This window comes from Notamacropus eugenii, chromosome 5 (genome assembly GCF_028372415.1).
Source record: "Notamacropus eugenii isolate mMacEug1 chromosome 5, mMacEug1.pri_v2, whole genome shotgun sequence".
NCBI classification, from domain to species: Eukaryota; Metazoa; Chordata; class Mammalia; order Diprotodontia; family Macropodidae; genus Notamacropus; species Notamacropus eugenii.
The window spans coordinates 424,119,028-424,132,334 of record NC_092876.1 but is presented as its reverse complement, the minus strand read 5'-3'; the positions used below and the strand labels follow the sequence as shown (position 1 = coordinate 424,132,334).

General features: G+C 38.2%; 1 protein-coding gene and 1 pseudogene across 2 annotated transcripts in view; both read right to left on the bottom strand.

The window, feature by feature from the left end:
• The window catches only part of RUNX1 (RUNX family transcription factor 1), a 337,077-nt gene that overhangs the window by 25,772 nt on the left and 297,998 nt on the right, over positions 1 to 13,307 (bottom strand). The gene's annotated exons all lie outside the window — the stretch shown is intronic.
• LOC140509431 (U1 spliceosomal RNA) lies at positions 9,113 to 9,261 on the bottom strand (annotated as a pseudogene).

Here is a 13,307-nt window from a genome sequence, read left to right as displayed (position 1 = left end):
AGATAGAAAGAAAATCTCCTGATTGGGAAAATTGTTTTTAATGGAAAAAAACAGAGTAGAAAAGTGTATTGTATTCTATCTCTTTCAGTTATTTTTGGCTAGTAAAAACCTAGTTAGTTGGTCTATGCTGTTTGAGTCAAATCAACATATGCCAAACCAGTACTGATGCAACTGAACAAGAAATGGGAGTAAATCACCCACCATAAAGATGACAGTAGAGAAGGAAAGGGTCATAGCCAGCATACCCCTGGTATAAAAAATACTACCTTGGGGAAGGAAATTTCTTAATTAAAACTCAAGATGCCCTTTTATGACTTTCCCCCTTCAAGGCTGACCCCAGGCTTCATTTTAAATTGATTTTTGTCTATAAAAATGTGCGTGTGTTTGTGTGTTAACGTGTGGTGAGGTTTTACCCTTCTCCCTAAATAGTCTTAGGATGGATGGTTCTGTTGCTATAACCTAAGACAGTGACAGAGCAAGAGATTCCTCAGGTTTGAACACAGAGCTGGAAGGACCTGGTCACAGCTCTTCTTGACTGAGGTTCTTTGGTATCCACCCCCATCCAAGATCTACCACATGGACTCTGCAGTATCAAAAACAGATAATAGTAGCATTACATGATGTAAGTTGTCCATAGGTTCCCGAAGGTCCAAAAATAGGCATAAAATATTAACGATAATAACTTATTTGTAAATTTGTTTCTTTTACTAAGTACTCAGTGAAGCATTAACATCCCTATTTTTTTCTTTTACAAACGACAAAATTAAAAGTTCAGATTAGTGAAGTGACATACCCAATATTGAAGTGGCAGAATTAGAGTGAGGGGTGTAATGTACAGAGCCTTGGATCTGAAGTCTAAAGACAGTCCCAGATGTGCCAGTTACTACCATGGTCAAGTCATTTCACTTCCTTCATCTGTAAAACAATGGTTTAGACTATGTACTCTCTATGATCCCTTTGAATTTTCAATTCCATGGTCCTCTGAATGGGACTTGATCCTAGCAGCCTTGACTTTAGACCCAATGATCCTTGTTCTACATCACAATGCTTCTAAAACCTGCAGCCTTATCAACATTTATGCGGGTAGCATCCCTGTGAGGGTCTGGCATCACTGGATATACCACTTCAAAGTCTGCTTCATCTTCCAACTCAAAGTACTCAGAATACTCTTTGCCAGAAATCTGCAATTCAGCACGATTCTGAGACCTTAAAAGGTGCACAGTGTTCTGGGACCCACCTTACAGATACTCAACAGTCAGGGCTGGCTGTTGGTCTACCCTGAACATCAGTGATCTCTCCCTAGCACTTTCAGGAGTGGCCTCATGCCTCCCCCATCTTTGTTTTCTCTTTAGCACTTTTGTGGTTTTGTGAAACATTAGAACTGTTTGAAAAATCCCAGAGTAGTTTCAAGCCCTTGACTCATCCTCTGTTTCCATGTGACACGGACACTAATGTATCCTTATTTGATTTCAAGCCAGAGACCCTAGTTTAGACAGCAATTCTAAAGACTGGCACTTTAATAAGATCCAAGGAAAAACTCTTTAAAAGGAAAAGAAAATCACCAGTTGCAAAGACAATTTCAAGTAAACTAAAGTAGGGGAGGAGAGTTTTAACTCTTTCTTTCAATGGATGCTGGTGCTGACTAGTGTCCAAGATGGCTGCAATTTATATCTCATCCTTCCCTCACTGAAAAAAAAATAATTTAAAAAGTATCCATAGGGATCTCATTGAGTCAACAGGTGTGGACCCCTTCATGATAAATTCCATGCCAAGCCCACTGAAGGTACTGGGAACTAGGCTTCCTTTCACTAGTTTGTTTTCCCCAAGCTGATGCCAGTGTTGGATATTACAAATGACCACAAGCACTTGACTGTAAAAAACGTGATTTCACAATCAATGTATGTGCTGTTGTAGCAGGTTAGCACATAAGCTGCTCAGATGAAATCTAAACCATCTCTCCCACTGAGTAAGCACACTCCTTCAAGGCTGGCGTCACAGCGGCTTTGAAGAACACGGCTGTATTATGTGCAAACGACAGTCTCCCAGGACCAGTGACACACAAGAGGGAAGGCTGAGTTTTTCAAATTGAGGATGGATTGTTCTTTGTCTTCTGAGATATGAGTCATACTGAGTAGTAACAGTTAAACAGTTATATACCCAGGAACCTCCACGCCTCCAACCTGAAGCAATATTCATAATGGGGGAAGTAAAATGCTTCCTCCAAGAACAGCTGCACCCCTTTCAATAGATTCTTGGGAATGTAATCAAATCAGTGGTTCCATCTTAACTTTCTGACTCTCCTGTAGAATATACACATCTATATTTCTGTCACAACTCCTTTTTTCCTCCCTATGGTGATAATTTCTCCTCTCCCTCCTCTCTTCATCTCACCTGTCCTCTTCTCTCTCTCTCTCTCTCTCTTTCTCTCGCACACACATGTACGCACACACACATACTTTTTGAGAACTGAAGATAACAATGCACTACAGAAGTCAAAAGACCTTAGTTTTGGGCCCTCAATCAATCAACAACCATTTCTTTACAGTTTACTCCATGATAATCACTGTGTTAGACAACGGGGATGCAATGTCTGAAATAAAAGTCCCTGTCTTCAAGAAGCTTACATTCTCTGCCGTTATTTAGCTATGAAGTTTTGGAAAAAGTCTCTTATTTACCCTTTGGATCAGAGATGTCTTATCTCTCTTTTAATACTTCAAAAGATCGATGGAACTCCTTCCACCAACACTTCCCCTTTCTATTACTACCAATATGACTATGCCTACTGTTAGCTAAAGCTTAAAAATTTGCAAAGTAAATATTCTTAAGTTGATATGGTCAAAAACTCATTACCTGGTGTCCAACTTTTTGGTGGTAAATGTACCTCTTCAGAGTTAGCTAGGCTGGTCCTTAGATCATAGTCCATCTCTAGGCCCATGCTCAACACATTTCTAGCTTGATAAGACCTGGCTGGCTAGCATAGCTTTTGAGAACACAGGGTCTCTTCTTCTTTAGTAGAACTGTCTGCCATATTTACAAAATGGAGACAATATGACTTTGCTTTCCTGAGATCAAGGAGTTGGCTAGCCTAGGAGATCTTGAAAGGGCCCTTCCAAGATCTGGCACTTTTGGACTTACAATACTCTTTCCACTGAGTAGATCTCAACATATGTTAGTTCTCATTTCACTTCTCCAGACACTAAAATTTCTCTTAGACTTTGAACCTTCCCTTACTCTTAATCTCTTTATGGGCATAGGGTTGCTAGGGCAATACATAGTAGGCCCTTAACAAATGCTTGTTGACAAAGTGGAGTATATTTAAAAAGTTTTATTAATGCCTTCCATATTTTACACCACACTCATTTCCTTATCTACCCTTCTCTCTACCCACTGAAAATAACATTGTAATAAATAATAATAAACAACAGTCAGGCACTGTGCTAAGCCCTAGGGATAAAAAGAGAAAAAGAATAACGAAGCAAGAGCTTATACTCTATCAGGAGCAACAGTCCACACACACACACACACACACACACACATTTACACACATATACATATACACACATACATATACCTATGTATATTGGTAAATATAAGGAAATACAAGGTGAATACAAAGTGATTTCAGGAGGTACTAGCATACATGGAGGAAAGGCCTTATAGGGGAGGAATGATGGAATTTAAGTTGGAAGATGCACACTCCACCACGATATGTTAGCTGCATGATGAGGAGATGCTCAGCATTAGTGAGAGGACCTGGGCTTGAAAACTGGCTTTTCCAGTAACTATGTGTGCGACCTTAGGCAAATCACTTCACATTATTTTCCCTTCCATTCTCTGTTTTCTAACTTATAAAATGTTAAAAAAAAATGCCTGCCTTTTCCTGTCAGGATTGTTGAAAGGAAAGGCTTTATGAAAAGGGGGAGGAGAAAGTACAAAAGTGCTTTATAGTGAAAAATCTGTGTATTACGTTCTGTGAAGGTTGTGATTCCATCAGTCCAATTAGATAAGGACAAAATCCTACTGATTGGTTCTTTCCTGCCTCTTTTTCTTCTTCTTAGAGTTTCCTGATCTTTAACTATTTTCATTCTTCTTTTTTCATTTGAAATTTCAGGAGAAAAGCCCATTTGCTTGAGTTTGGAGTCAGTCTGCACACCACAGTAACACTGACCTTGATAAGAACTCCTCAGGATTGCAATAGATTAATAACACAGGTTGCCAAAGTGGCATTTTATCTGTACAAAAGAGGCCTTTGAAGATAAGAGCCATTAACTCTCTCCTAAGTTCATCCCTAGTACTCAGAACAAAGAATATAAACTAAAAGTGAAATTCATCTAGGGGTAATCTCCATGTGTGGTGGAATATCTATCCAAATTCTGATTTACAAAGGCAAAAGGAAATCTTCCAGACTTCTTTGAAACTCTAACATAAACCACCATTTTTTAACAAAAAGGAGGAAAATGTTTAAAAATATTTGGTAGTAAACAGGCCTCTCATGATCTAAAGATACCCTGTTTCATTTTATTGACTTATTGAGAGTAAAAGGACAAAAAAAAGTGAAGTTCTTACTTCAACAGATGAGGTCACCTTGAGAAAAGTGATATGTACTGAGCCCAGCAGGATGAAACCTCCCTCCAGGGCCTTGTTTGATTTACAAGGTGAAAGGAGGTCTTCTTTTATATGAGTGACAGTTTTTTAGCATTTTGTCCTTAAAAAAAAAGATAGGATATTTTTAAAAAGTTAAAAGTAGATATGACACAGCAGATAACTACAGAACTGCTGCTCAGTATTGGGGCTGACGTGAGAAGGAAAAACCTTTTAGAACACAAAATAAATGGTTTGAATTAATATCAAACTCTCCCCTACCACCCTATTCTGTTTCCTGTCATAGTATGAAGCAGACCCCCAGATCTCAAAGGTTATGGCAGCAGACAGAGCTCAAACTCTGGAAGGGTCCTTTTAAGGTGGAAATGCTCCAAGTATGGGATAAGCAATGGACTGTGCCTTTTGTCTAGAAACCAACTTAAGTAGGGAAAGTAGGTAAGTAGGGAAAGGTTCATCCTTCTTCAGAGGGCCTGAGTTTGAAAACTGAATCTGTCATTAACTACAGATGTGACCTTGGGCAAATAACTTCACATCTAGAGGTTTCATTTTCCTCATCAGTAGACTGAGGTGGAAGTAGCTGTCCTTTAGTTCTAAATATATGGCCCAGGTAAACCAAATGTTTGACCATAAAGACCACTTAAGGATTGTGATTTTCAGTGGCATGAAATTATAAATGTTTAAAGAAGTATTCAAATTATATGTATTCATCTTGTCTACAGACGGTAAATTTCTTGAGGGGAGAGATTATTTCGGGTCTTCTTTTATCTGTCATATTGTTTGCCTAATACGGTGCTCTGCACATAGAAGGCATCTAATAAAAATGTTTGATAGAGAGAAAAATAACCAGTTCTCAGATCTGTGCAACTTGTTGTCCATTGTTTCTGTCTTGTCCAACTCTTTGTGACCTCATTTGGGGTTTTCTTGGCAAAGATCCTGGAGTGGTTTGCCATTTCCTTCTCCATTTCATTTTACAAATGAGGAGACTGAGGCAAACAGGGTTAAGTGACTTGCCCAGGGTCACATAGCTTGTTAGGTGTCTAAAACCACATCTGAACTCAAGTCTTCCTGACTCTAGGTCTGGCACTCTACCCACTGCGCCATAGATCTGTCCTAGATCTGTGCATAGGTACCTATTAAATAGCTAGAAACTGTAATTCATTTAAGCAATGCAAAGATTTTGCTCATGACAGTCTCAGTGCAGATGATTCCCTAAATTGTGGGTTAACTTAGGAGATAGGGCTGTTAACATTGGGTGTGCATAACCAAAAAGGAAATACCACGAAAAAAACAGAAAGGAAAGCTGAAGTTTGAAAAACTCAGTGTGAAAAAGCACAATACTGAAATGAATATGATTTCTCAGTTCCTGTAGTGAATTAGAGAAGAGCCAACTACTAGCTGTTTTAAAGATATATTTACAAATTTTATGTTATTTCACAAGGCACAGGGCTCTTTGAGAATAAAGCTTGATGGAATGTAAGGGTCTGCAATTTTCTGGAGAGTTGCTGGAATCCTTGTACGTGAAGTTTATTTTTCTCTCATGGTTTCAGTGGTTGATTCCATAAACATGATGAATATTAAGGAAAACATTCAAGCATCAGATCTTCTTTTACAGTAAAATGTTCTGATAATTTAAAACAATGAGCTTGGCTCTCAAACCTAAGTGATAGGTACAAAAAGATTGCAATACTGTTCTTGAACTTGAGTCTGGACTACCCCATGGGAAGTGGCATCCCTTATCCATAGTGTCTTGATATCTTTCACAATTCTAAGATTTCATAGAATCCTAGAGCCACATGGGGCTATAACATGTAACTGTCCCAACCTCCTCAGTGTATAAATGAGGAAACTGAGACACAGAGAGGTTAAGCGGATTGCCCAAAATCACACAGACTATTTGAGGTCCACAACCAACATCTTCTAATATCTAGTCATGTACAATATTCTATCATCAAAATCTGAAAAATTTCCCTCTCATAAAATCATTTTTCCAATCTGATATATTTCAATTAGAAAAGAAAAAAAGAGTTTGTTGATCATTATCTTGATTTTATTTTATTTTTCTGGGGGATGCTCTTCCTATTTTTCTGATCCATATTCACATACAGCTATGTAGCACAGTGGTGAGAACACTGTGCCTGGAGTAAGAAAGGCCTGAGCTTAAATTTGGCCTTAGACACTATGTGTTTCCCTGGGCAAGTGACTTAACTCCTGTCTACCTTGCTTTCCTCAACTATAAAATGAGGAAATAATAGCACCTACCTCCCATGGTTGCTGGAAGGAACAAATGAGATACTATTTGTAAAGGGCTTAGCACAGTGTCTGGCACATAGTACAAGTATAAGAAATACTGGTTTCCTTTCTTCCATATAATTCTTATATATATGTATATATGTGTATATATATATATATATATATATATATATATATATATGACTAATTAGGAAGTGAAATGCTTCCATATTTGTGCCACACCCAGGAAAAAAAAAAACTACCAAATGGCTTTTGGTTGTTCTGTATTCATGAAAAATCTATGCCAGATGTGGAGTAGAAGAAAAACAGCTAGCTTGACTGTTTCTTTCTGAGAGTCAGAGATGGGGAGGCTAGGGTTATGGGACCAGAAGAAAACACTGATCATGCTAACGTGGACAGCACGCTTTCCTGAAGTCTAAACCTGCCAAGTGCCTGCCACATGCTCATTTTAAAAGCCTTTATGGAAAATGCCATACATTTTTTTTGCTAACATCACTTAAACTAATGAGCTAGCTTCACTTGTATTTTTTTTTCAAGTGGATTAAGCACACAAACTCTCTCTCTCCATCCTCACATGTTTCTGGACTAGGCAGTCTAAACCTCCAGCTTAAACTGATGATGAGATGCCAGACAGTAATGAAACACAATTACCTAGGCAAACTTTTGAAGGATTTGAGCCCTGAGGCAAACACTGTTTACTAAGGACCCAAAGCACCATTTGTACCAAGCACAACCAATTGCCTCAGTCTTCCACAGTTCAGGATACTGGCAGCCCCTGGACTCAGAGCCAGATTTCTAGGTGTGAGATAACATCAAACTCCTGTCTGCACTTCAGCACCTCAGGGACTTTGCTATGCTTTTCAACAAGAAAATACAAGTACCAACAAAAGCCTATTATAACATTTTCTTTTGTATTCACTCAGTGCCTTTCTTATTGAATTGACTTCTTTTTGTATTGTGAAGTACCTCCAGCAGAACAGAGTTAGAAAATGCCTTATAGTCTCAGATCTGTAAAATATTCCAGGAAATCTCCCCCCTCAACAACTTGCCTAGTGTTTGTTAGTCTATTGATTTGAATGGAAAATATTCACTAGGATCATAGAGATCACAGAACCTGAGAGACAGAAGGTACCTCAGCAGTCATATAAGTTAACCTTCACATAAAAAAGTAACCAAGTTGTTGTGGTTGTTCAACTTTGTTATGAGGGCTCTAAGGAGTACAGGGAGCCTGGGTTTTGGTTGGGAGGGAGCTCCTTTTTATTTTTCTCACTGGTTCATTAAGCAAACTCCACCTCAAGTCTCTGGTATGATACTAATTATAATAAAAGTTATAGGTTGTAAATCTATAGATTCCCCAAAAGGGGAAGAAATAAAAGGTACTTGGTGTATAATATAAATTGGATATGGAATAGGTAATTACCTATTCACAAAGAGCGGTGCTGAGAGTAAAAAAAAAATCACAACACATTAGTAGAATGGCTAAAACATTAAAACTTCTAACAATGGTTATGGCCAACTGGGAGGCTGATATTTAAGGCACATTAGAACATAAAACAGTTTGCTGGAAATCTCTAAACAACTCCTGGGACATATTTGCTGGTAAAAAACAAAACAAAACAGGCTTCAGTATTCTTTCTTATGGCCGTCTCTTCCGATCCATTTGGTTCCTTTGCCATCGGGGCATTTCTGCCACTATGAACCGACTGCTTCTATTATTGGATTCTGGACCTTTAGATCTTCTGAATGTTAGGGGGGAAGACAAAAGAAGTGGAAGAAGCAGCCGTTTGCTGATGGTCACACAGAGACCACCTGACTCTTGGGATATATCTTGAAGACAGTTCACATGCTTTACATCAGGAAAGAAAGAGAGGAGGAAAACCAGCCGCTCCCTTTTGTACATCCAATTAGAAATCACACTAACTATTCAATTAGAGAACTTTTCACATATTCCATTGCAAATAAGTTTCCATGTGGTTTCCAGAAACCAGGAATGATAATGGAGAATGCTGTATGTGTGTAGGAAAGCCCCCACTGCAACTAATGGGGAGTTGATATTTAGGAAAAATAAGATGGTACTCAACTGATCTTATTCTCACCCTCAGTTTCTTTCTTTTTCTTTTGTTTCTTTCGCTTTGTCTCTTTCCTTCTTTCTATCATCCTTTTCCTTCTTTCCTTCCTTCCTCCCTCTCTCCTTTCTCTCCCTTTCCCCCTCTCTCTGTCTCTGTCTCTGTCCCTCCTTCTTCCTTCCTTTCTTTCTTTCCAGGGGAAAGTACAGTCCTCTACTACCACATATTAAATTCTCAAGTTTACTGCATCTGAGGAAACTGCAAGTCAGGCCACAGGGAGTATAAGCCTTACCCTGGGAAAACCATATTCATGATCATGGCATCACCCCAGTCAGGTAAGTATGACCCTCCTCTATTGTACAGACCATTGGTCTTCATACTTTTTTGATCTCACACTCCATTAGTAAAAACTGGGAGATAGCTCCTCTAATACATGTATATTTTCTTATTTATACATTATATGCATACATATGATTTAGTGAATATAGCACAAAATTTACAAAGTAGTCATTTAAAAAAGATATAATAAAGATAAAATAAAATGTGATCCTAGAATCCAGCAGGGAGATACTGGAGTTTTCTGAGTAACAGAGTTGACATGATGAGACCTGTGTTTTAAGAAAATCACTTTGGTAGCTGGAGAGAGAAAACCTTGGAAAAGCAAGAGATGTAAGGAGTCCAAGGAGACCAATAAGGAGTCTGGAGCAATAGCCCAGGTGAAAATTAGAGGGCCTATATTCCATGAATGGTGAGAAATTGGTAGATATAAAAGATATTGTGGTGGCAGAAAAAAAAGATTTTTGGTAACTGATTACAGATGTGAGGGTGAGGGAAAGTCAAGGATAACGGGTCACAGTAAAGTTAAAAAACAAGGATGGGGCAGAGGATGAAGATGCCCACCACAGAAGTAGGCAGGTTCAGAAGATTAATGGGTTTCGGGAAAAGGTTAATGAATTTTATTTTGGACATGCTGAGTTTTAGATGCCACCATGTTATCTATTATTGGAAAGTCCTATTAACTCGCTGAACTATTTGCCAAGAGCTTGGATAAAGTACGATTGAGAGATCAGAGAAAGAAGTTGAGAGTGTTAACTAAAAAAAAATTTCTTAGTCTATGAATTTTTTTTTTGCCATGGAAATGTATGCTCTGGATGCACCTGATTCTGTTCGTGCAGTGCACTAGGGAAAAAAATGTTTCAAGAACACGTAGGAATTTTTGTTGCACTTGGGCTCACATACCTGTTTTTCCCACTTTGGTAATACATTATTACAGGAGACACTTGGTTATTTTGCCTTGTAATGTATACAACGGAAATAAGCAAAAAGAACATGATGAAGATGATTACAGATTGTATACCAACTTCTGTTTCAAAAGTAGAGAAATTCTATGAAGAACATGACATGATACCCCAAAGCAGATTAACATATACCTAATATTAGGCAATACAAAGCTTGCCACAGAGGGTGACTTCAAAACATACATACACGTATGAGAATAAAATATGGCTCAGAATTAAGAAATAAAACAGACCAAAGGTTTGCAAACTACTTAGAAACCTCATATCTAGATATCATGTATATTTTTTTTTAAAAGAAGAATCAAGGGGTGATAAAACATATTATCTTAATGAATAGTTATCCATGGAGAAGTCATTTCTGAATTAGGGGTTTGTGAATAACAAGACCATCCTCTACTTAGGGAAAAGATAGAAATCAACACCAAGTTAGAAAGCAAAAGTTAAAGAAAAGAAATCCTAAGCAATTACAAAAGCTTTCATCTGACCTATTCAATTGTCTATGTAAAATGGGAAGAGGATAGGCCCCTTTGTTCCTCCTCACACATTCCATTCCCATCTCCGCACTTCGCACAGATGATCCCCCCATGGCTTGGAATGCACTTCCCTTTCACCTTCACTTCTTGAAATCCCTAGTTTCCTTTAAAATTCAGCTCAAGCACCATTCTCTAACGAAAGGTTTGTCCAGATTGCCTTTGCCCTGCTAATTACTTTGTATCTACTGTACTCATCTCTCTGTCTCTGTGCTTGAGTCTCTCTCTGTCTTTGTCTCTGTCTCTCTGTCTCTCTCTCTTTCTCTCTCTCTTTCTGTCTTTCTCCCCCCAGTCTCTGTCTCTTCCTATGTATGTGTGAGAAAATGTTTTCTTCCCTGATAGAACGTAAACTCATTTAACGCAAAGACTGCTTTTTTCCCATTGTTTTGTTTTTATCTTTATAAAGACAGCACAATGCCTGGAATGGAGCAGTACTTTCGAAATGCTTATTGATTAATTATTGTAATTTCTTATGGCAGTTTAGCTTATTTAAAATAATTGCCACAGCAAAGAGACCACACTGAACAAGATGGTCAGACAAACACTTGGACATCATGCCAATCCAAGAAACATGGAAGAAAGGTGGCAGAACAAATTGAAGTAAAAAAGCATTGATATACCATGCTGGGGGATGATGGAAGATTGTGAGCAAAATCACTTAAAAAATATGAATAAAAAGCAGGGAAAGAGAAATTGAGTCTCTAGAAAGTTTGGCCAATTAAGCCAGGTCAGCCCAAGGGCATTCATAGATATACTAGGGCAAGGGTGAGTAATCTGTGTCCTTGAGACCACACATGGCCTTCTAGGTTCTCTAGTGCGGTCTTTTGACTGAATCCAAACTTGAAATTCAGTCAAATGGCCACACTTGAGGACCTAGAAGGCCATGTGTGGCCTCGAGGCTGCAGGTTCCCCACTCCTGCCCTAGGAGAATGAAAGATAGGTACAAAATGGAATATATTTGTCAGCATTTCTATTGCTACCTGTCCTTATCTTTGACAACAATGTAACCACCACATTTGAACCCCGATAGCTCAGTATCCAGTGAGGTACTGAGGAATGAGATGAGAGATATGAGAAAGTAGAAAAGGAGATGACAAATAAAGATAAGGTGGAGAAGAGTGGACATACCAGAACATGTACGAATAGCAAACAAATCAGCCTTTAAAGTTTCTCCTCTGATGAAATGTCTTTCATGGATCTGTTAAGATCGAAACTTATTCCTTGATAGATGCCCACAGAAATCCCAATTATCTATCTTCTCTATATCAAGACAGTAATAAAATAAGATAAAACAATTTTGAAAGCACATTTTTCACTTTTTCATTCAGTCAATTCAAACAAATATTTATTTATTATATTTATATTAATTAATATTTATTTATTATAAGTACCTGAAATGCAAGAGATGATGCTACACTCTGTGAATACAAAACCAAAAATGAATTGTGCCTCTCCTCAAGAACATTACATTCTTGTAATGGAAATGAGGGGAGGGAGTGTAGAGGGGGTTATGGGATATGCACAGACAATGAGGTACAAAGTAATTTGAGGAGGGAGAAGATATAAACAATTTGTGCAATCAGAGGAGGCTTAATGGTGGAGGAAACGTTATACAGTTGAAAGAGCTAGACTAGAAGTCAAAGGACCAGAGACTGAATCTCAGCTCTTTAACTCACTCCCTATGAAGTATTAAACCAGTCAATTAGCTTTTCTAGGGGTTGGACTAGATGACCCCTAAGATCTCTCTCAGTTCTAAGTATATGATCCTATGAGCTAAGCTTTAAAGTGAGCTAAAAGGTTTTGAGTAGAGATGAGGAAAGGGATCAGTAGGGAAACAGTATGGTTGGTTTTAGCAATAGCTCTAACAATCCCAAGTTTCCACTGAATCCTGCTTTGACCATGTATGCCCTGCCCATTCACCCCTATCTTTCCACATAAGCCACTAACCCTAACCCACCTGAACTCCACCCCACCCCTCCATCTCTGGGGGTAGATAATTCACTCAACATAGAAGTGAGCTCTGGGACAGAGTTAATGTGATTGAGGATTGGAGGGTAAATTCTTCACCTCTCTAAATCCAGCCAGGTCTCGGCATTCCATTGACCACTTCTTGGCCATGAAGCAGGGCCAGGGATTTATAATATGCCCTACTTCCACACATGGGAAAACAACATCAACAACACAGATAGTATTAAACCACTACTTTGGTGGGTCAATGATTTCATCCTACTCCTCCCCCAAAGGCAATTAAAAGTGAATAAATTAGTAGTTACTGACCCTTATGGAAACTTTCTCATTTCTATAAAATTTTTATAAGAATTTTCCATGCACATACACAGGGATTTTTGATGAAAATATCGAGAGGGAATAGGAAGTCTTTTGGAAAATCACATAATCAACCATAGAATTGACTGGAAAAGTATAACAAGATACTGCTATATTTATTGTTTGCTGATTACCAAAAATAATTATAATAATTTTATTTGAGAGAGCAAAAAAAAAAACACCTTTAAAGATTTTCTTCCAATGTGGTATTTCTCATGAATCTGTTAAGATCAAAT